Here is a 27246-nt window from a genome sequence, read left to right on the forward strand (position 1 = left end):
AACAATCGTCTGAAGGGTCCAGGCCAGAAAAGGGGGCATTATGATCGGGACAAAGTTGTCATGGCAATCTCTGGTTGATCTCGTCACTTTGGAAGGTGCAATGGATCAACACAGATATGCATCTGTCCTTGTGGACCATATCCACCTATGCACGCTGTTTGTTACACTTGGCACGGTGGCATCTACCAGTAGGACAGTGCAACGTGTCACACAGCTCTCAGTGAACATCCGTAGTTCGAAGAGCACCAGGATGAGTTTACCGTAGTTGGTTGGGTTGTTTGGGGGAGGTGACCAAACAGCAAGGTCATCTGTCTCATCAGATTAGGAAAGGATGGGGAAGGAAGTCGGCGGTGCCCTTTCAAAGGAACCATCCTGGCATTTGCCTGAAGCGATTTAGGGAAATCACGGAAAACCTAAATCAGGACGACCGACTGCAGGATTGAACCGTCGTCCTCCCTAATGCGAATCCAATGTGTTAACCACTGCGCTACCTCGCTCGGTGTTTACCGTAGTCCCCTAGCCATTAAAAACCCCGGGTTTAAACCCAGTCGACAATCTGTAGGACCACCTCGATCGGACTGTTCGCACCATGGATCCTCAGCCGAGAAACCTAGCCCAACTGGCCACAGTAGTCTAGACTTCACAGCCCTGTCGGTAACTTCCAGAGCCTCATCGACTCTCTGACTGCGCGTCTCGCAGCGGTCCTCGCCGCAACACGCTGTTGTTCAGGCTTTTGACAGGTGGTCTCATTAATGTGATAGGGCAGTGTATATTTTCCTTTCCGCAAGACGTGCCCACAAGGCCACCAGATGACATTCTATCCCGTGGTGGGCAATGGTCATTATGTTTTCCCTCCTCAATTTTGAACGAATGACGTTCCTCACTCATCTGTATTGACAACGTAGTTTCCGCAATATGCTTTGAAGTAAACTGGTTTCTCTCTTGGAATGTCATCGTTGTACCTTATACTTTAAAATTCTGAGGTGATCTGTATAGCTTAACATCTTACTATTAAGCTTATTTTCAGCATGGTCTATCCTGCAGAATTGAAGATGGCTGGTGACGGCCGAAACAAGAAATTTCTTTTAGAGTTCTTTGGATCGGTAATTATGGCTATAAGACAAAAAGATGGCTCTGAGCACTATGGGACTTAACTTCTGAGGTCATCAGTCCCCTAGAACTAAGAACTACTTAAACTTAACTAGCCTAAGGAAATAACATACGTCCATGCCCGAGGCAGGATTCGAACCTGCGACCGTAGCGGCCGCGCGGTTCCAGACTGTAGTTCCTAGAACCGCTCGGCCTTCCCGGCCGGTGCAATAAGACAGCTCTTAAATGAAGTGTGTGCAGCAAGTCTGCATCACACGCGCTCGCTATAGAGGCAAGGCCTCATATAGTTCCAGTTACTGACATCGGATCATTAACAAAGTGAGTATTGTAGTTCGTGAGTGACAGCTTTGCCATTCAACCGCAGTATTACCACAGGAGAAAACCCTGGCAGGCCATTGTGCCTGGACAGGGCGGCACCCCGGTCAGAGACGTGGCACGGACCGCCGCCCGTATTGTTTCGCTGGAGACACGCCCAGCCGCACGCCCCGCGCTGTTATGATTGTGTTCCAGCACGGCTGCAGCTCAGCTCCTTCCTAGCCGCCCGCCGTCTCCTGTCAGGTGGTAACAAGTCATCTCTGGCTGTTGTACTGTAGCTGAGGAGATAAACCGCGTTGATTTATGTCCAGTAGTTGTTGTGCCCACATAGAACACTAGTACTGCACGAGGGGCGGTTTCTATGTCCCATAGAGTGGCGAAGTGACCAACGAAGACGGAGTGATAACACGGTAGAGACAATCCAGATCCAGGCGAGACTGCAGTTGTACACAACAGAAGCGAATACCGGGCTGGTGGATTGCCGGCTGCATTATCCCGACCGTGACGAGAGCTACTGACCGGAACATTCGTGTCAACAATTACGAGTGGCGGTATATTTACAACTGCAGTGTTTCACAGGTACTGCCGCTGTCTATCGTCCAAGTCCATTACTTCCCGCAGTCATTCAAATTCGTAGGACCGGGATACCAGATCCATCCCTTCAATGCCCTCCTCCCTCCGCCAACCCCTCCTCCCGCCGGTCTTAACTAAAAATACATCGGCAAATGTGAAGGGAAATTGGGGGTACCTATAGGAACTGTAATAGAACCGTTACTGATAACAATGTATGTTAATGATGTAACAGAATGCGTGGGAAGCTCTTTAAGGCTGTTCGCAGATGATGCCGTTGACAGTATTAAGGCTGGTCGGTGTGGCCGAGCGGTTCTAGGCGCTACAGTCTGGAACAGCGCGACCGTTAAGGTCGCAGGTTCGAATCCTGCCTCGGGTATGGATATGTATGATGTCCTTAGGTTAGTTAGGTTTAAGTAGTTCTAAGTTCTAGGGGATTGATGACCTCAGCAGTTAACCCATAGTGCTCAGAGCCACTTTTGACTGTATGAAGATAGCAGCGCTAGAAGACTGTAACAATTTGGAGAAATTTAATGAAAGGTGCAGGGACTGGTTACTGATTCTGAACGTAAATAAATGTAACATATTGCGCATACATAGGAAAAGAAATCCACTACTGCGTAGCTATACTATTGATGGCAAATTGCGATAAACACTGTAAAATTATCTGGTAGTATCTATCCAGAGCAACCGTAAGTGGAATAACCACGTGAAACAAATAGCAGGAAAAGCAGATGCCAGTATGAGATCACGGGAAGTATCTTAAGGAAATGTAATTCACCAACAAGTTCCTTGTTCCACCGATTTCCAAGTATTGTTCAGAAGTTTGGGACCCATACCGGGTAGAACTGATGGAAGAGATAGATAAGATCGAACGAAGACCGACGCGTATCATCGCGGAATCGTTTAGCCTTCTCCAGAGTGTCACATATGTTCTGAAAAAAACATCAGTGGCAGACATTACATGAGAGGCGTAGTGCATCGCGGAGAGGTTTACTATTGAAATTTTGGAGAGAGTGCTTTCCGGGAAGAATCGGACAACGTCTGAGTTCCTCCCACATAGGTCTCGCCAAATGACCACAACGAGAAAATTCGAGAAATTTGTGTTAATACAGAGGCTTATCGGCAACCATTCTCACGCAGCATCCGCGAAGAGGACACAGAAGGGCCATTAGTTGGTGGTACCAGAAGTACCCTCCACCACACATCGGCACGTGGCTTGCGGAGCGCTGATGTTGATGCAATCGTAGATGTCTCTGCTGTACCGCTGTCGATAGCAGCATTGGTTCGTTGTGCGCAGCCACTGGCGGTGCTTTTGCTAGTGGTGTGGAATATTCGTTAAGTGGTGGCGAAAAAGGACCTGTCAACACGGGAGCTCCATGTTGGTTTTACTTTCGGGCTTTATTCCTTTTCCTGCAACTCCCTTGTAAACCTAGACAATGGTACTTGCGGAATGTGTGGTTCTTGAGAGTGCGGTGTCAGGAGAAGAAGCTAAGGTCTCGGCTGTCTCCTGTGCAGAGTTCAACTGGGTACGATCATTGGTCTGTGTCGGTCCTTAAGAAGAGTGTAAGGGCTGATGATGCCATAGCCAGTTCTACAAAGCTTAGCATGCGCTGTTTAAATGTCCGTACCAAGCGTTCAGTTTCGCCATTGAGTGAAGGATTATTTTTTTTTTTTTTTGAGTCATCAGTCTTGTGACTGGTTTGATGCAGCCCGCCACGAAATCCTCTCCTGCACCAGCTTCTTAATTTCTGAGAAGCACTTGCAGCTTACGTCCTCAGTTATTTGCTGGATGTATTCCAATCTCTGTCTTCCCCTACAGTTTTGTCCTCTACACCTCCTTCTAGTACCATGGAAGTCATTTCCTGATATCTTAACTAATGTCCTATCTGAGACGTGGTACTTAGGGAAAACAGGAAAGGTGTGGATGGGGCCTAATCAGTTACCGTTGATTGCACAGAAAACACGTACACTTTATTTTTAAAAAACAAAACTCTCAACCATCATTTTTAAATATTTTACTACAATGACGGCTGAAAGCCTTACTAGAAGAATTGCAAGTTATTGTCGACTGAAGGCCACAAGCAATGTTACATGCAATCAACGGCTGAAGGCCTGATTAAGAAAGTTCAAAATTATTCGTCGGCTGAAGGCCAGAAACACTTTCAAAAATACACAACGGCTGAAGGCCTGAATTACCAACAAGGTGGACAATTACACGTTAAAAATACTAAAAACCCTTTTAACAATCTTAATAACTGTAACAAGTTATAGTAACGGCTGAAGGCCTTATCAAGACAGAACATTGAAAATAATTCGTCGGCTGAAGGCCACAAGCAGTGTTGCAAACAATTAACGGCTGAAGGCCGGAATTACAAGTGGGGAAGGCAGTAACATGTTAAAAAATTAGGGTAAATTTTAAACAGTTATGACAACTTGTCCAAATAAGACGGAGTGATCCACAGACAGTGCTCCCTGGATCGACCTGAGGAAGGTGACTACAGCTGTATAAGCGGTGAGACAGGTAGCCAAGAGTTGTACTCAAGTAACAAGATGGCAACTCACATTAGGGGTAGCTTAAGCACCGAACGACCGACTAACCAATCCGTCTCATCGACCCTGGGAGCAGCAACAGGCAAACAAGAGCGAGATCTCAGACAGTGCAGGTTTCAGTACTGGACACGGTTCACTCAACTTCAAACGTCCTGGGTTCGGTCATCGGCTACAGCCCCTCGGTCCGACAGTGCCTGCACGCCGCCAGCGGTCCCGACCTGCCTCGTGCTGTGGACCTCCTCGCTGCCCCGTCCGAAGCCGAACTACCGACACCAGAACGCAGGCAGCATTTAAATAACTGGACATTGAAAACCACACAAGATACACATGTATCTGCGAAGACAGTTTCACAACGTATCAAACAATACCAAAACCAGTCGCTGTGAAGCAACATGGACGAATTATAAGTCGGCACAAACACAGAGAAACAAGAAGCGGTCGGAAAACCAAATACACGCAATACTGATTGCCATGAGGGCACTTCGACGGGCGGACGCATACACACACAAGTGAAAGTTGCACTACTCGAATATCACGGTCTATTCAACTGAAACTCGCCGAATCCGGTCCCTGACGTGGTCGTGCACTCTCGCGACCACACCCTTCCGTCGGACAGTGCATGTGTGTCGTTAGCGGTCAGGTGAGTACTGGCTTTCTGGTCCTCACTGCTGCTCCGTCCGGACTCCCCTTAGATCGACACACGTTCGCTCCAAAGATGATACCACAGTACGCGCTATCGATAAGCGCTGCTGCTGCCACTCACGGACAGGCAAGGCGAGCAAACGTAGTGGCGCCAGTGAATACGCTAAGAAAACGAGACGACACTGTCGCTATTACAAGATGCCAGGCTATGAACGGCATCAACGCGAGCCGCACACGGCTCACTATCATCCTCTCCCTTCTCCTTGTCAGTGTTTTCCATATATCCCTTTCCTCTCCGATTCTGCGCAGAACGTTTGGATTCCTTACCTTATCAGTCCACCTAATTTTGAGCATTCGTCTATAGCACCACATCTCAAATGCTTCTGTTCTCTTCTGTTCCGGTTTTCCCACAGTCCATGTTTCACTATCGCACAGTGCTGTGCTCCAAATGATACGTTTTATGCCATTGACCACACGGAAGTTCGTGAAAGCGATAGCTGTAAATAGGGACCCATCGTCCCAAAGCAGCGTGCAAGGTAACACTTCAGTGGCCATAGCCTCCAAACCTGCCCTACTGCGTTGAATATGGCTTCTGCAGTGGTCGACACTGTTCTTGCAATGTAAAGATACCTTGAATAACACGTAACCACATTGTTCCCAAAAACGGAACAGCAAAAAGAACAAAACACAAAATCGTGCTGTTAAGTGATCACAGAGATACGAATCAAATACAACAGAGCAAAGCTGCAGAATTCTGAAAGGAAAACTGGAGCGAATCCTTAATCTCGCCCAGTGGCAGCTGAATTGAAATTGAGTGTGTAGTGAGACGAATAGTTCGTTTCGCTAGCATACAGCTGTACGTGTGCTAGTGAATTTATGCTACGTATTTATACAGTTTTAAAACAGTCTGAAAAGTGAACGGGGAGGAACAGCAGACAGCATAGCGCACGCTTGGTGATATATGGCCCTTGGTTGTACGTCGGGACAGTTTTGCAAATGACCGCTAATGTAGACAGGGAGTGGGCGCAAGTTCTTTAACCTCCAACTTACAAGAGGACCATACGATCTCCCCCTCACCCATTTGATTCACAGCGTGTGTTACAGATTTTATATGGTCTCTAGCATTCAAGAACTCCGCAGATGAGAGAGTAAGCGGTTAGTTCCATAAGAGAAAAGTCGCTGGATCGAATCTGGAAACGGTACCTTTTCTTTGATCCTCATGTTATTCTGCCAACTGGCAGAGTTAAATTAATCCCTCCAGAATGTACTCCGCTGATGAAGCCATGCGACGTTTCTTTTTACATGCAGGCCAAGAATCTGATAACGCGACTACAAGATTGTGCGTACATCATCTGATAGAATAGATAGCTATCGGAGAAGTTTTCCTAAAAAGTCAACCAATCATACACCATCAGCCGGCGTTACCAGTATTCGGCGATATGCTTCGACATGCGTGGTACGGCGATATGCTTCGATATGCGTGATACGCCGCTAAATTGCGTGATGGCCGACAAGCGTTTATGATGGAAAGCAAGGACTTATTTTAATACACAAACTGAGAAATCATGCACACGCAAATATTCAGCGTCATTGTTTTCTACGGTAAGTACCATCCTGGTTCCTGGAGTGCTTCATACGTTTAATATCAAACTTTTCACAAATGTGGATGCAACAATAAGAATGAAATGAGTATACTGATTCGATTGGAAATTCTCGTGCATCCTTTCCATTATTTCCAAACTCCCTACGAGAAAAGCTTTTTCTCACTTTTTCAAGATCAATATTCTTTTCTATTACTCTGCTGGCCCCACAAACAGAAGTCCCTTTTGGTCTCGCTATGTAGCCTCATCCACTGCGTTCTGTACCTGGCATCCTGAAAAACCTTGGCTGCCTGTTCTCTCCATTTAATTTTCGACCTAAAAGTCTTCTTCCTTCTGGTTGCTTCTTCTCTGTTCTACGGACGCGGACGGCCCATCTCAGTCTCCTTGTCTTGGCTCCCGCAAAAATATCTCGTTCGCCACATTTTCAAGATAAATATTACAGAAATAATAAATAACTGAAAACCGATAATTTGCAGAGTAATAATAAATCCGTTGGCATTTCGCATGTGGAATGAAGAAAAGTACCAGCAGCGGAATTCAATCCAGAGACCACACGCTTATGACTGTATGCACTTACTCGCTCGACTGCAGATTGCTTGAGTATTTGGGACCGAACAAGTTACCCAAGGACGCCAAGAATTTTCATATTAGATCTTCTCGAAAACGGTTGAAAGCTGTCTTCCTGTTTCCATACACTAACGGAAAAGTCCAAACACCAAAAAATAACTAATGTGGAGTAACGACATTTCGGGAGTACATTTGTTTAGCTAACGTAGTTAAGTGATTAACATTGATAGATCACAGATTAATGTAGGCGCGAGATAAGCCATTGCAAATGTGAAATTCTGGTACATTAATAACGGGTGTAGCACCACGAATGTTGAATGGTTGAATGTAAGCATGCATACATGCATGCATTGTGTTATACAGGTGCCGGAGGTGCTGCAGTTGGTCTGTCAATACAGGGATGGTTGATGCTGTTTGGGCCGGCCGAAGTGGTCGTGCGGTTCTGGGCGCTGCAGTCTGGAACCGCGAGGCCGCTACGGTCGCAGGTTCGAATCCTGCCTCGGGCATGGATGTGTGTGATGTCCTTAGGTTAGATAGGTTTAAGTAGTTCTAAGTTCTAGGGACTAATGACCTCAGAAGTTGAGTCCCATAGTGCTCAGAGCCATTTGCACCATTTTTTTGATGCTGTTTATGGATTACGCTGAAGTTGTCGCCCGATGATGTCCCACATGTGGTCTGTTGGAGACAAATCTGGAGATAGAGCAGGCTAAGGTAACATGTTGATACTCTGTAGAGCATGCTGGTTTACAACAGCGGTATGTGGGTGAACGCTACCCTGTTGGAAAACACCCTCTGGAACGCTGTTCATGAAGGGCAGACTAACAGATCGAATCACCAAATTGACGTTTTAATTTGCAGTGAAATCCATGGGATGGCCACGAGAGTGCTCCTGCTGTTATAGGAAATCGCATCCCAGACCATCACTCCAGGTATAGGTTCAGTGTGTGAGGCAGGCAGACACGCCTCCCATGGCCATCACTGACACAGAGGCAGAACCAGCTTTCATCAGAAAGCATAGCAGATCTCCACCGTGCACTCAAAGAGCTCTCGCTTGACAGCACTCAAGTCGCAAATGAAGGTAGTCTGGTATCAGTGGAATGCACGTTGCGGGCCGTCTGTCACGGATCTGTCCTTGAAGTAAGCTATTTGTAACAGCTCATTGTGTCACTGTGGTGGCAACTGTTGCTCGAATTGCTGCTGCAGATGCAATACGATACGCCAGAGCCATACTCCGAACACTGTCACGCGGCCGTCTGGAACCCAGTCTTTTTGCGACTGTACATTATCGTGACTATCGTTGCCATTAATCATGTAATGTGCTTACATTCCTGTCAGGCCTTTCTGCAATATCGCAGAAGCAACATCCAGCTCCTCGTAGCCCATTCACGCGACCTCTTTCAAACCAGTGAGGTGTTGCTAATTGCATCTTTGTCGCCTTAAAAGCATTCTCGACTAATATCAAGCTACCTTTCGTTTAGGTCGCACAGCTCCTCCTTGGTTTTGCGATAATTTTTTTTTTTCAGTCTGTGTGTTGATGCAATTTTGTCATATGACGCCATGGTTGGAGACCTTAGTTGTTATTTCAAGATAAATGTTGATGGTGTTGAGAGAGCAACCAGCCACAGATTTATTTTCAGTTCATTCATTCAAAAGGTACCGATACCGGTTTCGAATCATTACGATTCATCTTCAGCCAATTTTCATCCTTTCATTATAACATGTGGTGCGTCTTTTACAGATTAATTGTCCTAAAATATAAATAAAACATAATTATAAGCATGCCACACAGATTGTTGCGTTACCGATTTGCATTGGATGTGACTTACGTGAAATGTTGGTTTGTAGTGTCTGTTTTCGTAGTTTTCGTCCAACATTCCTACTGCATTCTTATCGTTGCACACGTAAATTTTTCCCACTGAACACTTTATATTTGTCACAGAATAGATTTCTAACATGCACCACATGTTTTTATACATACAAAGTGCTTACAAATATATGAGTGTTCAAAAATGGTTCAAATGGCTCTGAGCACTATGGGACTAAACATCTGAGTTCATCAGTTCCCTGGAACATACAACTACTTAAACCTAAGATCCATGCCCGAGGCAGGATTCGAACTTGAGACCGTAGCGGTCACGCGGTTTCAGACGGAACCGCCTAGAACCACTCGGCCACACCGGCCGGCTCATTTGAGTGTCAAAGATGCTTTGATATAAGGTAACATTATAAAGATGTCCCATGTTTGGAAAAAGATCATATATTCACTTATGCAACTGAAACGCCTTTTACACTCGCACAGAGAGGCATTGATTTTGTGAATTTTAGAGCGAATACTGTTGCATTAATTATAAAGTTGTTCCATTTCTTTAGTACTGTATAGGTAAGACAGTACCTTATTTATTTACATTTAGCATCATTAGAATTGTAGTAACATATAAATTTGCTACTTGATCTGAAGATATGAAGAAAAAAACAAAAAAACGGAACAACTTTATAATTAGTGTAACAGTATTCGCTCTAAAACTCACAATACCAATGTCTCTCTGTGCTAGTGTAACAGGGGTTTCAGTTGCATAAGTAAATACATGATCTTTTTCCAAACATGGGACATCTTTATAATATTACGATGTATCATAGCATCTTTGACAGTCATATGTTTGTAAGCACTTTGTATGTGGTGCGTGTTAGAAATCTATTCTGTGACCAATCTAAAGTGTTCAGTGCGAAAAATTTACGTGTGCAACGATAAGAATGCAGTGGAAACGTATGCACATTTGTTGGACGAAAACTACGAAAACAAACAGTCCAAACCGACATTTCACGTAAGTCACATCCAATGCAAATCTGTAACGCAACCATCTGTGTGGGTCAGCCGGAGTGGCCGAGCGGTTCTAGGCGCTACAGTCTGGAACTGCACGACCGCTACGGTCGCAGGTTCGAATCCTGCCTCGGGCATGGATGTGTGTGATGTCCTTAGGTTAGTTAGGTTTAAGTAGTTCTAAGTTCTAGGGGACTGATAACCGCAGCAATTAAGTCCCATAGTGCTCAGAACCATTTGAACCATCTGCGTGGCGTGCTTATAATTATGTATTATTTATATTTTAGGACAATTAATCTGTAAAAAAACGCACCACATGTTGTAATGAAAGCATGAAAATCGGCTGAAGATGAATCGTATGTATTATTTATATTTTAGGATAATTAATCTGTAAAAAGACGCACCACATTTTGTAATGAAAGCATGAAAATCGGCTGAACATGAATCGAAATGACTCGAAACCGGTAACGGTACCTTTTGAATAAAGGAAATGCAAATAAATTTGTGGCTGGTTGCTGTCTCAGGACCATCAACAGTGTATTTTGATGTTTTAGTCGTGTCCAGCAAACTATGTTAATGAGAATAAAACATGTGAGGGGAAGTTGGTACTGCCCCCTCGTTACCATGAAATAAAAAATGATATCAGTGACAGGCCCTACATCGGAAACAATCTTGCAAGGAAGTTTAAAAGAGGCAAATCCTTTTTTCGTTCCTGTGTTCACAGTGGGTGAGGAGCGTGGCTACAGAAACCAATTAGGGTGGCTAGAAGGAAAGAGCCGAGTCTTTCTGAAGCCGACCACCGAAGGAAGGCCAAGGGCTAGAACAATGCTGGAGTCCACTCTATGCGCTCGCGTGTCGCGTGACGGCAACGGAAGCGCCTGTACGCTGGAGAGACTGGGCTGGGAATTCTCCTCTAATGGAACGTCCCCTGCGAGAGACGCGGAGTGTCGGGAGAAGCTGACATTCCGCGTCGCATTCCCGGCCGGCGGCAGCAGCGCTAATGCGAGCCAGGTCGCAGGAGAGCCCCGGCAGCGCTGCGTGAGCTGCGCATAGCTGTGCGGAAACGGCCGCTGGAATGCGGCGATTCATTAACGCCGGCCCTACCTACCTGTTGCACCCGTGGCGCCAGCGACCGGTGCCGTCTCTGCTCTGCGGGACAGGGTCAACGGCTGCGCGGTGGTCACAAGCAGGCAGTCCGCGCCTCCCCGACAGGTGTGTCCACATGTGAATTTGTTAAACGTTTCTGTTATTTATAGCCACGCCTTCCCTGCATGATTGTTTACAAAATATCGATATATCACTATGTCGAACTTTCAACCAAAATAATCGATATATATCAGCGATATTTATTTCTATGCCGGCCGCGTGTCCGAGCGGTTCTAGGCGCTTCAGTCGGAAACCGCTCTGCTGCTACGGTCGCAGGTTCGAATCCTGCCTCGGGAATGAATGTGTGCGATGTCCTTAGGTTGAAACGAGTACGTTTCATATGTAATCATTACAAGCGATGGCGAGACACGACAGAATCTCTGACCAGAGAGTTATTTATCGTTGCTAGTCTGCGCTTGATCGCGCGAGTGTTCAGTTGCGAGTTGTACTCTGTCTGTAGTAGTCAGTCGGCAGTTGTGTGTAGCGAGTCGGCATGCGTCCGCGGTGTGCTCTGCCCACGAGTCTGGTCAGGAATGTGGTGGACGATATGTATATTATTGTAGAAGGTAATGAAGCAGCATTGCGCTCAGCTAATAACGTATGTTAATTACAATTAATTTGTTCAAAAATGATGCCCCAACAATAACTTTTTATAAAGTAACTCATTTAAAGAAAAAGATTCATTTCAAGCTAAATAATATTTCCTATGCATTCCCTCCAAGAATCAAAATTAAATATAAGCCAGCATTGCACGAAGGTATGCCGAAAAATAAGAGCAGATATAGACACAGTTTTACTGAGGTAAGAATTTATCAGGTTTAATTATTTCACATGGCCGAAGGTTAGCGTTGCTGCCCTTATATGATTTATCAGGTTTAATTATTTCTGTTAGGAAGTTACATTTCCTACATGGTTCATTAGTTAATTGACATTATTGTGGTTTTTGGTCAATTTTCATTTATTAATTTTGTGGGGAGTTAACATTTGGCACATTATCATTGTTTTGCATTTCTGTGGGGAGGTTACACTTGGCGACATCCGAACCAGGATCGTATTTCTTTGAGAATCTTCTGATAAGTAGCCAGATATCTGCTCTTATTTACTTAAATAAAATTAGCATTTGGCGCAACGCATTTACTAATCTTGTCACTTTCTTCCACAGATAATCGACAATTTGTTGCTCTTTGTTGTATTTGTGTTTGTTGCGTCTTGCATTGTCTTTGTTTCATTAGTGAATAATCTTGATTTGTGTAAAAATGCCGCGAAAAACTGTTAACAGTACATCGCGATGTACAATGAGTGAAATAGCCGACTCAAATATATTGAGCGATTGTACTTGCGACACGCAGTGTAATAATGACAGTTCCCCATTTACGGACAATCAGTGCGTGCTGATCACCGGTAATGATTTTATTGCTGACGATGAGCAAATGAATTCAATTGTGTCCTCTGTTAATTTAACGACAATTGACGACGCGGGACGTTCTGTTGCAATGAGCGCTGCCCCGCTTAACACAACCGGTTTGCAAAATTCACGTGACGAACAGACGAATTTTTATAATGAAAATGAACAGGATACTCAAAGCAGGACAGATTTACTTGATTCCGAGGTAGTGACTAACAGTGCACGTCCGATTGGCAAACCTTTTCAAAAATTACAGAATGACCAAATGGTTACAGAAAACGTGACAATTGCAGGTACGCCATCAAACGGCACAGAGAATAGAGCAGGTAATATTGGCTTGGATCAAATTATGGAAATATTACTACTAATGAATGAAATACAGAAAAACCGTCTCAAACAACATGATCTAATCAATGGAAGTTATAAACAGTCGAATGAAGAACAAGACAACATTAATGAAAAATCAAACAACTTAGTGAACGGAATAAACAACTTGATGAACAGATTACAGCCATTGCCGCGCAATATTATGATACTAAAAGACAATTACGTGACGAAATTAAGGCTTGTGCTAGTAATAGTAGTGAAAAAACTAGATCTGTTGCTCAAGAATTAGATAATAAACATGCAGCTACAACAGAATCATATAGAGATGAAATTAATGCAGTCGCTGAACAATGTCCTAAAAACGCAACACAGATACGCGACGAGATTAATTTAAAGTCACCAGAACTGTCACACACGCTGGATACGGAAAACGATAAGAAATTTGAACAACAGATCAGCCAAATTGACGAACGTATTAAAGTAACAGAAATGAAAAATGTTTCAGTTGCTAACGCGTCACAGCGTGCGGCACATTCTGAACGTTTGTCGCACTCTCACAGCCAGTGTAACTTAAGCAATTTACAGAGACTACGCGACTTAAAATCTGAAAAGGTACGCGACTTAAAATCTGAAAAGCTACGCAACTTTAAATCCGAAATGACACAGACAAACAGATTCTCACACAAACCTGAACGTGTTCTCAAATTCAGTGACGAGAACGTAGATTACGAGCAATTTTTTTCCGTAAGAAAATCTAAGGAACTTCATAATGACAGAGCACAGGTACACGCTTTGAACTGGATACGACAATTTGCTTTTGTATTTTCAACAGCATTGCGTGTAATACAGAAACTACAATTAACAGGGATACAGCAATTTGTTTGTGCATTTTTATCGCCATTGCCTGTAATGCAAAAGCTAAAATGTATTTGCAGCGCATAATAGACCTCAGGGGATTCATTACGCTTTAATGAGTATGTGCCATAGCGTGCACAGGGCCCCGAGCTGTAGTAGTGCTGTTTCATCTTTAGTTTTCTGCGCTGCTGCCTTCTCTTCTACTATCCTTTATATCTATCAAAACAGCTCTTCAACTATCGCCCTATCTAGGATTAAGAATGAGTAAAGAAAACCCGATAAAACAAGTTTTACCGAAAGTGACAGTACTCTTTAGACACTCGCGAAATGACAACTACCAGCGTAATTTTAATATCAGAGAAAATTTTAATCATCAGTATGTACAAAATTTTCAGCAGTCGCAAACACATTTTGGTAACAATAGACGTTTTTCTCCGCAATAGCAGCAAAACCAGCCGGTTAGCATACCTAACCAACAATGCAGTCTACAAGGTCAACCAAACTTTAATGTTTCGCCGCGTGCACGTATAGTCTCAGCTCCAACAAATAGTAACGCACGGCAGCAAGGAAATAACTACGTGCAGAAAACACAGTACTTCAATTCCTATCGCAATGCACCGTATAGGAATGACTATCACGACAGACGTAAAAACAGTGAGCACCATTATCAAAATACGTTTAATAACAGTCGGTCTTACCAGCAGCAAAATGATCAGCAACAACATATTCTCATGAATGAACCCGACAGTAGGTATCATCCAGAACGTAACACGTCTGGAAGAAATAACAGAACAGTTCAAATAGCCGAAATGCCACAGAATCCTCTTGATAATAGTAATACCTCAGATAGATTTTGACTAGATACTGTACAGGTCGCATCTTCCAGTAACACAAGCACTACTTTAGACACGCAGAATGTTGTTCACGAAAATGTTATTACTTTTGACGATATCAGAGACACTCTTTTGCAGGAAAGACCAATGGTTCAGAAAACCATTTCACAACCTGTCATCGAAATTAAAATTGGAACATCGAAATTTTCAGCAGTAATCGATTCTGGATCACCTATGTCAGTTATAAATGAAGAAACTTTCAACGAGTGTAACAAAGAGAATACCTATCCTACATTACCATTAGGCAAAACGAAAGTAAAAGGAGCAGTATCTAGTAAAGGAGTAGATGTTAAATTACAGACGCATTTATCATTTTGTATTGCAGGTCACACATTTCACTCAAATTTTTGGATTGTTCCTTTATTGACAACACACGTTATTTTAGGTACTAATTTTCTAGTACAACACGACGCAGTTATTGATTTTCAAAATTCCTATTTAATGTTGAAGGATGAAAATGTGCAATTGGCTTTAGAATTTCAGCACTCATTATCTGCAGAAGAACAAACAATTAATCGCACAGAGGTCATTTCCGTATCACGTAGCATAGACTGTAATTCCACATTGTTCACAGATACGTACGTACATAACTATAATACTCCAGACGAAGCTGACTATGACGTAATACAGACTATTTCTGATAAAGTTAAACAAAGCAGTGCAAATACAGACGACGAACGTACTCAACTACGCAATATTCTTTTACAGCAAGCTCCAGTTTTTGACAACGTTCCTGTCACTATGTCCGGTTTTATGTATGAATTTCAAGTCAAACAGCATGACACATTTAAAGCAAAGCATTATCCCATTCCGTCTGTTATACTGAAAAACGTTGAAACACCTAACAAAAATTAAAGAATTAGTAACATTTCCTACATCTCGTCGACTACGACACCATGAAATAATTGACATTGCGCTGAACAACATCAAACGTGCCGCAGAGCGCCGGAGAAGACAACAAAAACAGGTTTGTATACGCCGTGACTTTCACGTTGGACAGAAGATATTAGTACGTACACACTATATATCCAACAAAATAAAAGGTAGGTGCAGTAAATTTGAACTTCTATACGCAGGTCCATATCGGATTCGCAGCATTCCTCACCCCAATGTTGTACACGTCGAAACTTTGAGAACCAGAAAATCGAAAGGAAACCACCACGTCTCCAACATCAAATCCTTTATTGAATGAACATACTTAATGATTTATCACACTGTAATGCCATTTCCTAATTTTTTTTATGACCACTTATGCAATTATATTCACATGAACACTTACTGATGATTATTGTATTTTTTTCTTGGCACGTGCCCGGCAAGGTAAGGTTAGCAGGTCGCTTTTCTTGTCGTTACACATTAGACCGTGCACATTTTTCCAAATAAACTTACACTTTTTATGACCACTTATGCAAATATATTTATGTGACTACTTACTGATGATTGTCGTATTTTTCTTGGCAAGTGCCCGGCAAGGTAAGGTTAGCAGGTCGCTCTTCTTGTTGTTACACATCAGACCGTGCACATTTTCCATTTTTTTTTTGTATGTATGATTGTTTTCCTGTTTGTTTGTATGCACTATGAATTAGTTAAGATATAGCAAACACCAGTTGACTTTGACATTTTTGCCGTGTGATATCTCAACATCGTGACTACTTTACTTCTTTTTTTTGCTGCTGCATTGTGATATTCTGTGTACATTTTTGCATCTGAACACTGTCTATATTTTTTGACATAATACGTTTTCTGTCATGCTATGCTGTATGCTTAATTATATCACTATAAACCAGTTTTTATCTAATGGGTATATGAATTAAATGCAAGACATTAATCTTTGTTCATCATTTTCAGAAAGAAATAACGTGTAAAGGAAATAAATTAAACAGAAATGGGAATTTCACCTACGGAATAAACGAAAGAAGATGCAAAAACCTTATGAGAAAGAGTAAATGGATCAGAATTAACTAGCATTAACAAGAATATACTATACACATCGTATAATAGCAGTCTTAACTAATTTTTTCTTTCAGAATACGAGGCGATTGATGCAGGCGGTCAGACAGAACTACACATTTTAGTTTTAGTGATGGTATATGCTAGAAATAAGGAATAGTTGTATAATGAATAATGAAGTGACTTTTTTGCAGATGATAATGAATGGTGATGAATAATGATAAAGAATGTGCTAATATGGATAATGAAGTTTTTTCTTTACAGGTGATGATAATAATGGAGTTATGATAATGAAGTGATGGATAATGAAGTTTTGTTTTTCTTTACAGATGAGGATGATGTTGAAGTTTATCTATTTATGCTCTGTAGTTATTTAAGTATTTGTTGTAGTTCGTTTTGACAGTATGTGTTGTATTGCATAGTATGATGATTGAAGGTTTTGGAAAGGACAGCTAGAGAACACATTTTATACACATTTCACTACCTGTTAATTCGAAGTTCACTACTTTTCAGCATAAAATGCGTTTCTTCTTCCAGTCTAATAATCCATTTTTGTATATTTTGCAGGAGAAATTATTCATGAAATTAATCTACTATAAGCAGTTGTTCATTAAACCCAAGTCATTTATGAATGTGATTACATATACTCTACTTGTTCCATAATCTTGATACAGCTGACTCATGACGAATGACGTTACACATCTTCATTTGCAGCAATAACTCAAAAGCAACTATTGTTATCAATTATCGACCCCAACGCAATGCATTGCTAGCACAAAAAATGATTTGTACCTGGCAAATGAATGCCACTCATTAATGTAATAAGATGAACTATGAAGACAATGTTTACTATAATTAGATTAATTATGGCATTTATTAACTCATTTTCAATGATGACTTCTGATGGTTTGTAATTAGGCATTGAGTGCCAATGTTCTCTGTAAATGACTTGTGATGGTTTGTAATTAGTCAATGAGTGCCAATGTTCTCTGTAAATGATTTCTGATGGTTTGTAATTAGTCAATGAGTGCCAATGTTCTCTATAAATGATTTCTGATGGTTTGTAATTAGGCAATGAGTGCCAATGTTCTCTGTAAATGACTTGTGATGATTTGTAATTAGTCAATGAGTGCCAATGTTCTCTGTAAATGATTTCTGATGGTTTGTAATTAATCAATGATTGCCAATGTTCCCTATAAATGATTTCTGATGGTTTGTAATTAGGCAATGAGTGCCAATATTCTCTGTAAATGACTTGTGATTGTTTGTAATTAGTCAATGAGTGCCAATGTTCTCTGTAAATGATTTCTGATGGTTTGTAATTAGGCAATGAATGCCAATGTTTTCTGTAAATGACTTTTGATGATTTATAATTAGTCAATGAGTCCCAATGTTCTCTGTAAATGATTTCTGATGATTTGTAATTAGTCAATGAGTGCCAATGTTCTCTGTAAATGACTTCTGATGGTTTGTAATTAGGCAATGAGTGCCAATGTTCTCTGTAAAGTTACTCATGAACATTATTCTGTAATACTACTTACATGGTACAGAAATGTTCAATGACTGGGCAATGAGTGCCACCCATTACTAGTGTAATTCTCAATGAAGACTAGTATGTGACTTAATGTCCTTCACCTTCTAACCTAATTACCTGGAATTACTGCAATATCCGTTTGTCCTGTATGTCCTCATGATCATGGAGCACTATATTTGGTTTATGCACTAATTCTACGTTGTTGTATCAGACAAGAACGTGGTGTTGACACGACATGCTGTCCACCACCATGAGCGATGAAGATGCTATTATGGTCCCACTGTTTGGTGTACCTAATGTACTACCAAAAGGATAACATGGAATATTACTACGGCATTTCAGTGTCTTGGCTACGCTGATTAATACTTCTGGGAAAAGAACTTTAGATTGCCTCACTTGGTGTTGTGCTTCTGTAGAAAGATATGGACTTTCAGTGCAGCTGCGTGCAACCCAAAGTGCTACAACCATGACGCAATCCTTCCCTTTCCTATCCTAATTCTTGTAACATATTAAAAATCATTTTGTTATCATGATTTGTACTCATTGCATATACATTTTTGTGATTTGCTATCAACTACAGTGCGTGTGCACTTTTGCCAATTGTGAATATGTTTTGTACTCATCGTATATGTATTTTGTCATTACCTGATATGTTCTGTACTACTGTGCGTGTGCACTTTTGCCATTTGTGAATATGTTTTGTACTCATTGTATATATTTTGTCTTTCCCTGATATGTTCTGTACACAGTGCATGTGCACTATATTTACTTCATGTTCTCCACCTATATATATATCTGTATATATTCTGTAATTGTAAAGTTAATTAGTTAAGAAAAAATTTGTTGCTCATGGCAAGTCCAAATGACTCACCATCGCTGCCAAATTTTTGCCCCCCCAGTGGAGGGTTATGAAACGCGTACGTTTCACATGTAATCATTACCAGCGATGGCGAGACACGACAGAATCTCTGACCAGAGAGTTATTTATCGTTGCTAGTCTGCGCTTGATCGCGCGAGTGTTCAGTTGCGAGTTGTACTCTGTCTGTAGTAGTCAGTCGGCAGTTGTGTGTAGCGAGTCGGCATGCGTCCGCGGTGTGCTCTGCCCACGAGTCTGGTCAGGAATGTGGTGGACGATATGTATACTATTGTAGAAGGTAATGAATCAGCATTGCGCTCAGCTAATAACGTATGTTAATTGTAATTAATTTGTTCAAAAATGATGCCCCAATAATAACTTTTTTATAAAATAACTCATTTAAAGAAAAAGATTCATTTCAAGCTAAATAATATTTCCTATGCATTCCCTCCAAGAATCAAAATTAAATATAAGCCATCATTGCACGAAGGTATGCCGAAAAATAAGAGCAGATATAGACGCAGTTTTACTGAGGTAAGAATTTATCAGGTTTAATTATTTCACAGGGCCGAAGGTCAGCGTTGCTGCCCTTATATGATTTATCAGGTTTAATTATTTCTGTTAGGAAGTTACATTTCCTACATGGTTCATTAGTTTATTGACATTATTGTGGTTTTTGGTCAATTTTCATTTATTAATTTTGTGGGGAGTTAAAATTTGGCACATTATCATTGTTTTGCATTTCTGTGGGGAGGTTACAAGGTTAGTTAGGTTTAACTAGTTCTAAGTTCTAAGGGACTGATGACCTCAGATGCTAAGTCAAATATAGCTTAAAGCCATTTGAACCATTTTTTTATTTCTATATAGCGATATATTGACATCGAAATGTTAGTATCGAGTATAGATATTTCTATTTATCATATTATTTCTTTATTTTCGATAAATATTATAAACTGTTCTTTTAAAATTGTGGTAAAACATAATTTTACTTTCACTGCATGAATGAGCCTTCCAATTTGCTGAGCTTTCATCACGTCCATACTTTCTCTCTGACTGTGTGAAGAAAGTATAGGTGGCACAAATAAGATCTCACCGGGGAGGGAGAGGGGCGGGGAGGTATATGACGGTGTGAATGGAATAACAATATTTCCGAGACGAAGGAATAGTACACCATCTGCGTCAAAAATGATTCAAATGGCTCTGAGCACTATGGGACTTAACATCTGAAGTCATCAGTCCCCTAGAACTTGTTGTTGTTGTTGTTGTTGTTGTGGTCTTCAGTCCTGAGACTGGTTTGATGCAGCTCTCCATGCTACTCTATCTTGTGCAAGCTGCTTCATCTGCCAGTACGTACTGTGACCTACATCCTTCTGAATCTGCTTGCCGGCCGAAGTGGCCGTGCGGTTAAAGGCGCTGCAGTCTGGAACCGCAAGACCGCTATGGTTGCAGGTTCAAATCCTGCCTCGGGCATGGATGTTTGTGATGTCCTTAGGTTAGTTAGGTTTAACTAGTTCTAAGTTCTAGGGGACTAATGACCTCAGCAGTTGAGTCCCATAGTGCTCAGAGCCATTTGAACCATTTTTTTGAATCTGCTTCGTGTATTCATCTCTTGGTCTCCCTTTACGATTTTTACCCTCCACACGGCCCTCCAATACTAAATTGGTGATCCCTTGATGCCTCAGAACATGTCCTACCAACCGATCCCTTCTTCTACTTAAGTTGTGCCACAAACTCCTCTTCTCCCCAATTATATTCAATACCTCCTCATTAGTTATGTGATCTCCCCATCTAATCTTCATCATTCTTCTGTAGCACCACATTTCGAAAGCTTCTATTCTCTTCTTGTCCGAACTATTTATCGTCCATGTTTCACTTCCATACGTAGCTGCACTCCGTAAAAATACTTTCAGAAACGAATTCCTGGCACTTGAATCTATACTCGATGTTAACAAATTTCTCTTTTTCAGAAACGCTTTCCTTGCCATTGCCAGTCTATATTTTATATCCTCTCTACTTCGACCATCATCAGTTATTTTGCTCCCCAAATAGCAAGACTCCTTTACTACTTTAAGAGTCTCATTTCCTAATCTCATTCCCTCAGCATCATCCGAGTTAACTCGACTATATTCCATTATCTTCGTTTTGCTTTTTTTGATGTTCATCTTATATCCTCCTTTCAAGACACTCTCCATTTCGTCCGTCCTAGAACTTAGAACTACTGAAACCTAAATAAACTAAGGACATCGCACACATCCATGCCCGAGGCAGGATTCGAACCTGCGGTCGTAGCGGTCGCGCGGTTCCAGACAGAAGCGCCTAAAAACACTCGGCCACACCGGCCGGCAGCTGCGTCAAAAATTAGTTTTCAATGCACCTAGTGTTCTATCTCTTCATATCGGCATTCTTCAAAAACAGTTGCTGAAAATGATGAACAAACATTTAAATGACAACATTGGTCTTTGCATTGGGCGGAGGCGACTGAGAGGAAACGCTGACGTAATCGGTGCTCTGCGCAGTCAGCAGAAACTGCAGCGTTTAGCTTCACCACACGCAATTTTGACGCTACACCTGCTAGTCCGCGGCGCTTCAGAAATAAGAAACCAGGCAAGTCGATATGAAGTGTTCTGGACAAATACGATATGTGACGAAACTGAACGACGGACCCATCGGACACCTTTCATTGTGCCGCTACACATTGTTAGCGAAGTGGTTATCGCCATCGTGAACGTTTATCGTTTTCCTTTCAGTTTTTGCTCTAAGGGGGACAAGCAGGCTGCTAGCTCTACTTATTTTTATTTTCTGCCGTGAGGAGTGATGTGTCGGCAGCTGGGCCAACACCTTGTAGATAGAGGTGGCTTAATGCACGCTAGACTAACGCAGACGGGCGTGAAGTACTGGAACAGGATACGTAATTAATGCTATGAAGAAAAGAACGGAGCTTCTCATATACTTATCTTTAATGTCTTCTTGTACATCTCTATGGTGAACACAAGTGAGACTCTAATTACAATCACTGTAAGGCTAATGGCGCCTTGCTAGTTCGTAGCCATTAACTTAGCTGAAGGCTATTCTGTCTCTCGGCTAATGAGAGAGAAAGGCTTCGTACGTCTAGTCGCTAGCTCTGTCGTCCGTACAACTGGGCTGAGTTCGAGTCAGTCTCTCGAGACCTGCCTTGTGGTGGCGCTAGGTTTGCGATCACACAGTGGCGACACGCGGGTCCGACATGTACTACAGGACCGCGGCCGATTTAAGCTACCACCTAGCACGTGTGGTGTCTGGCTGCGACATACATTCCTCCCCCGCAAATCGGCGAACGGTCGTGAGATAAGGCTTCCGCCCGCCGTGGGGAGGACCCCATGTTGACGTATGCAATGAGGTGGGGAGCCTAACAACAGGCGAGGCTGTGCCACCCGCACCCGGCCATTCGGTCCGAGGGGAGCTAGGAAACGCCTGAAAACCTAGTCCAGGGTGCACGTCAACATGCGGTGTATGCGCCCGTAAAGAGACAGGAGGGGCCGAAGCGTCGACCTCCATGTGGGCGGAGAATCCGACGCGCGATGACGACATCTGGTCCGGAGCGGGCAAGAGTTCCATGGCGGAGGACAGCCGGTCACGGGAAGCGATCGGCGGCGCGTGACCCAGGGAGGCGCGTGGCGGCTGCAGCGAAGCGTCCACTGCGGGCGGCGCCGGAGGCGGCTGCGGCGGCGGCGCGACGCCATGAGGCAAAATGGAAGGCAGCGTCGGTAACACCTGGGGATGAGGCGAGCCAGTAGATGGGTCCCCAGGGTGCTGACCTGACGGCTCCGTCGCTGAAAGCAGACGGGGAGCGGCAGAACCCGGGCGACGACAGAGGCGCAGCTGATTGAGATGCCGACGCACCTCACCAGAGGCCCCCAAAACCAAATACATCGCGCGGCCGAGGCAGCGAAGAATGCGCCCTGCGAGCCAACGCCGTGAACCACGATAGGTGCGATAGAAGACAACGTCGCCAGGAGCAAAAGCAGGAGTCTGCCGCTGCACAGGAACCTGATGCGGCGGATGCAGCAAAGACATCAAGGTTCGATGAGAACGACCATGGAGCAACTCAGCCGGCGAGCGACCATCGCGGGGCTGAGAGCGATACGAGGACAAAAAGAGCAATAATGCGTCCTCCCGAGAATGCGACTCTTTCAATTTCAACATCTATGACTTGAAAGTCCGGACCAATCGTTCCGCGGCACCGTTTGACTGAGGCGAAAACGGCGCGGACGTCAGATGTTGAATACCATTGGCCTTGCAGAAGGACTGAAATTCTGCGGACATGAATTGTGGGCCATTGTCGGAAACAATAGTCTGCGGAAGACCTTCAATGCAAAAGATAGCGGACAAGGCTTGGATTGTGGCAGAAGACGTCGTGGAAGACATCCGGACAACAAAAGGAAAATTACTGAAAGCATCGACCACAACCAACCAACGAGCATTCCAGAATGGACCAGCAAAATCGATGTGCAAGCGTTGCCAAGGGGAAGTGGCTTTCGGCCATGCAAAGAATTTCCGCGGCGGTGCGGATTGTTGTTCGGCACACGCCACGCAAGAGGAGCACATATTCGTAATCGCAGCATCGATTCCGAACCAAGTACAGTGCTGACGATCAAGTTGTTTCGTACGCACTATACCCCAATGTCCGTGGTGAAGAAGCCGTAAGACAGAGGACTGTAACGAACGTGGGACCACGACTCGGGACTGATCATTAGCAGAACGCAACAACAAAACACCACGTCGTACAAAAAGTCTCTCCTTGTGAGCAAAAAATCGGCGAGCCAGCGGATCCTCGATCCGTGACTTGGACAAGGGCCATTGCGTAGCAACAAAACGCAAAACAGTAGCAAGGACAGGGTCAGCAGCTGTGGCTGTAGCGACACGACGAAAATCAATCGGAAACGATGCGACCACGTCATCGGTTTCCGCATCAATGAACATGCAAGCAAGTTCGGAAGAATCGAATGCTTTATCCTCAGCAACAGGCAAACGGGACAACGCATCAGCGTTTCCGTGCTTAGCAGTGGACCGATACAAGATATTGTAGCAGTACTGCGAGAGGAAAAGAGACCAGCGAATGAATTTCTGCGCCGTACGCGGAGGTACCGGCTTGTTCGGATGAAAAAGCGATGTCAAAGGTTTGTGGTCTGTGATGATGGTAAAGTGACGACCATACAAGAAATCGTGAAACTTAGTAACACCAAACACGAGTGCTAAAGCCTCTTTTTCTATCTGTGAATAATTTCTTTGCACAGATGAGAGCAATTTTGACGCAAAGGCAATAGGGCGATCATGCGATCCATCTGTGTGCGCAAGCACAGCACCGATCCCGAAATCCGATGCATCTACCATCAACAAAAGGGGTTTCTGGGGATCGAACGGCGTAAGGCAAGTATTTGAAAGTAACGCCGATTTCAACTGGCGAAAGGCGCGTTCGCATTCCGTCGTCCAGACGAACGGAACACCTTTACGGCGTAAGCGATGAAGCGGAGCTGAAATGGAAGAAGCATTGCGCAGAAATTTATGATAATAATTTATTTTACCCAGCACACTCTGTAGTTGTTTCAAGTTCTGTGGTGACGGTGTGGTGACGGCAAATTCTGTATGGCACGGAGGTGCTCGGGACTCGGATGGATGCCCTGGGCATTTATTACATGGCCCAGGTAGGGTAACTCCCGAGCAAAAAACACATTTGTCCTTCCTCAAGCGAAGACCATTTTGTCGCAAGACCTGAAATAATGTTCGGAGATTTTGCAAATGTTCGGCTTCTGTCTTTCCGGAGATTACAATATCGTCAAGATAGTTCGCAGCAGTAGGGACCGACGCACAAATAGTTTGTAAATATTGCTGGAACAATGCAGGTGCGGACGCACACCCGAATGGCAGTCTTTTGAATCGATACAAACCAAGATGCGTGTTTACCATCAAGACGCGCTGGGATTCTTCGTCCACAGGTATTTGCAAGTACGCATCTCCTAGGTCCAACTTTGAAAAATATTTTCCCGGGCACAGTTTGTCAAAAAGATCTTCCGGGCGGGGCAAAGGAAAAGTAGCAGTCACTAGTTGTGGATTCACAGTTGCTTTGAAGTCCACACAAAGTCTCAATTTTCCGGAAGGTTTTGGCAAAATTACTAAGGGTGAGGCCCAGAGAGAAGCCTGCACACGTTCAATTACACCTTGAGATTCTAAATCGTTTAATGTTCTTGCGACCTCATCACGCAATGCGTGGGGAACATTGCGCGCTCTGAAAAACTTCGGTTGCGCGTTTGCTGTCAGTTCCAAATGGGCTTCATAGTTCTTAGCGCAACCAAGGCCCGGTGCAAAAATGTCCGCAAATTCTTCACATAGACTAGAAACACTGGCGGAAGGCACAGTCTGATTCACTGATAGGACCTGATTTACGATAGACATGTTAAACAATTGAAATAAATCTAAACCAAACAAGTTCACTGCAGTAGAAGAACGAAGAACGTAAAATGACACAAGTTTTGTTTGTCCCTTGTATGTTGCAAGAAGGCTGCACTGTCCTAACACTGGTATTTTCTGGCCTGAGTAACTATTGAGCTGAACATTTGCGGCACGCAACGGAGGTTTGCCCAGTTGGTTGTACGTGTCGTGATTGAGCAATGAAACTGCAGCTCCGGTATCGAGCTGGAATGGTATCACTTTGCCTGCAAAGTCTAAGTCTACAAAAAGTTTATTGTCCTGCTGACGACAAAAGCGACTATTTTGTGCAACTGGAACAGACACTGGGACAGAATCACGTGCGACGTGACGGGACTTCCGTCGACGTCGACGCACACTTTTTGTGGAATGAACACTGTCACCGGACGGGGTGGAATGAACGACATGAATATCCATGGGCGAAGGTTCACGAGCCTGAGTTACCTTGGTTCGATTCCAGCGCGAAGCAAAGGGCCTGGAATTGGTGTGAGTGTCTGATCTGAGCTTTTTCTGGCAAACACTTTGGACATGTCCTTTCTTATGACAGTAAAAGCAAATAGCTTGGCGTGACGGGCAATTTTCACGCGAATGTCTAGTTGCACACCGCGGGCATGATTTCACTGCATTAGCTTGCTTATGCGGCGCACGTGTTTGCGAGCTAGGCTGCCGCTGCGCCGACGGGCGCGAGGGCCGCTGAGCGTCCCGTGCAGCGGGCCCGGCGGGCCGGTTAATGTGACACACTGCCGGTGAAGTTGCAAATGAGTCCTGAGCAAAATCAAGTGTGTCTTGCCTATCCAATATGTCTATCACCTGTTGAAGGGAGGGATTAACTAGTTTCAAAATCTGTTCCCGTATGCGAACATCAGAAACGTTCTGTGCTATTGCATCATGCACCATAGTATCTGAATAAGGAAGTCCACATTCGCATTCAAACGCACACTCCCTAGTAAGTCCTTGCAATGTCGCAACCCACTCCCTATTAGTCTGACCGGCCGTACGTTTGGTACGAAAGAAAGTATACCGTTTGGCAACCACATTAACTGTTTCCTTGAAATAGGCATCTAAAGCAGACAAAATTTCGTCGTAGGACAGAGTTGCTACGTCGCGCCGGGGAAACAACTTCACTATCACTCGGTAGGTGGACACACCAACACAAGAAAGCAAAAACGGCTGCCGCTCATTACCTTGAATTCTGTAGGCGGCTAGATGAAAGCTGAACTGGCGGGACCACTCCTGCCATGACTCTTGGGTTGCGTCAAAGGGTCTGAATTGAGGTGCAACAGCATGTTGTGGCTGCGGTAGCGATGAAGCGGCGGCGGCCGCATCGGTGTGCAGCGCACGTTGACCCTGGACGAGCTGTCTAAGAGCATCCAATAACGCCTGCGTCTGCTGATTCTGCAAGCGATAAAATTCGGACAGTACATCTGGAGATTGTGGCGAAGCCATGACACAAAGAAATTAGGGCAAAGTACAACACAAGAGCCTTTGTAGACTCGTCGCCATGTGATGTGTCGGCAGCTGGGCCAACACCTTGTAGATAGAGGTGGCTTAATGCACGCTAGACTAACGCAGACGGGCGTGAAGTACTGGAACAGGATACGTAATTAATGCTATGAAGAAAAGAACGGAGCTTCTCATATAC

The sequence above is a fragment of the Schistocerca nitens genome, chromosome 9 (assembly GCF_023898315.1).
Source record: "Schistocerca nitens isolate TAMUIC-IGC-003100 chromosome 9, iqSchNite1.1, whole genome shotgun sequence".
Taxonomy (NCBI): domain Eukaryota; kingdom Metazoa; phylum Arthropoda; class Insecta; order Orthoptera; family Acrididae; genus Schistocerca; species Schistocerca nitens.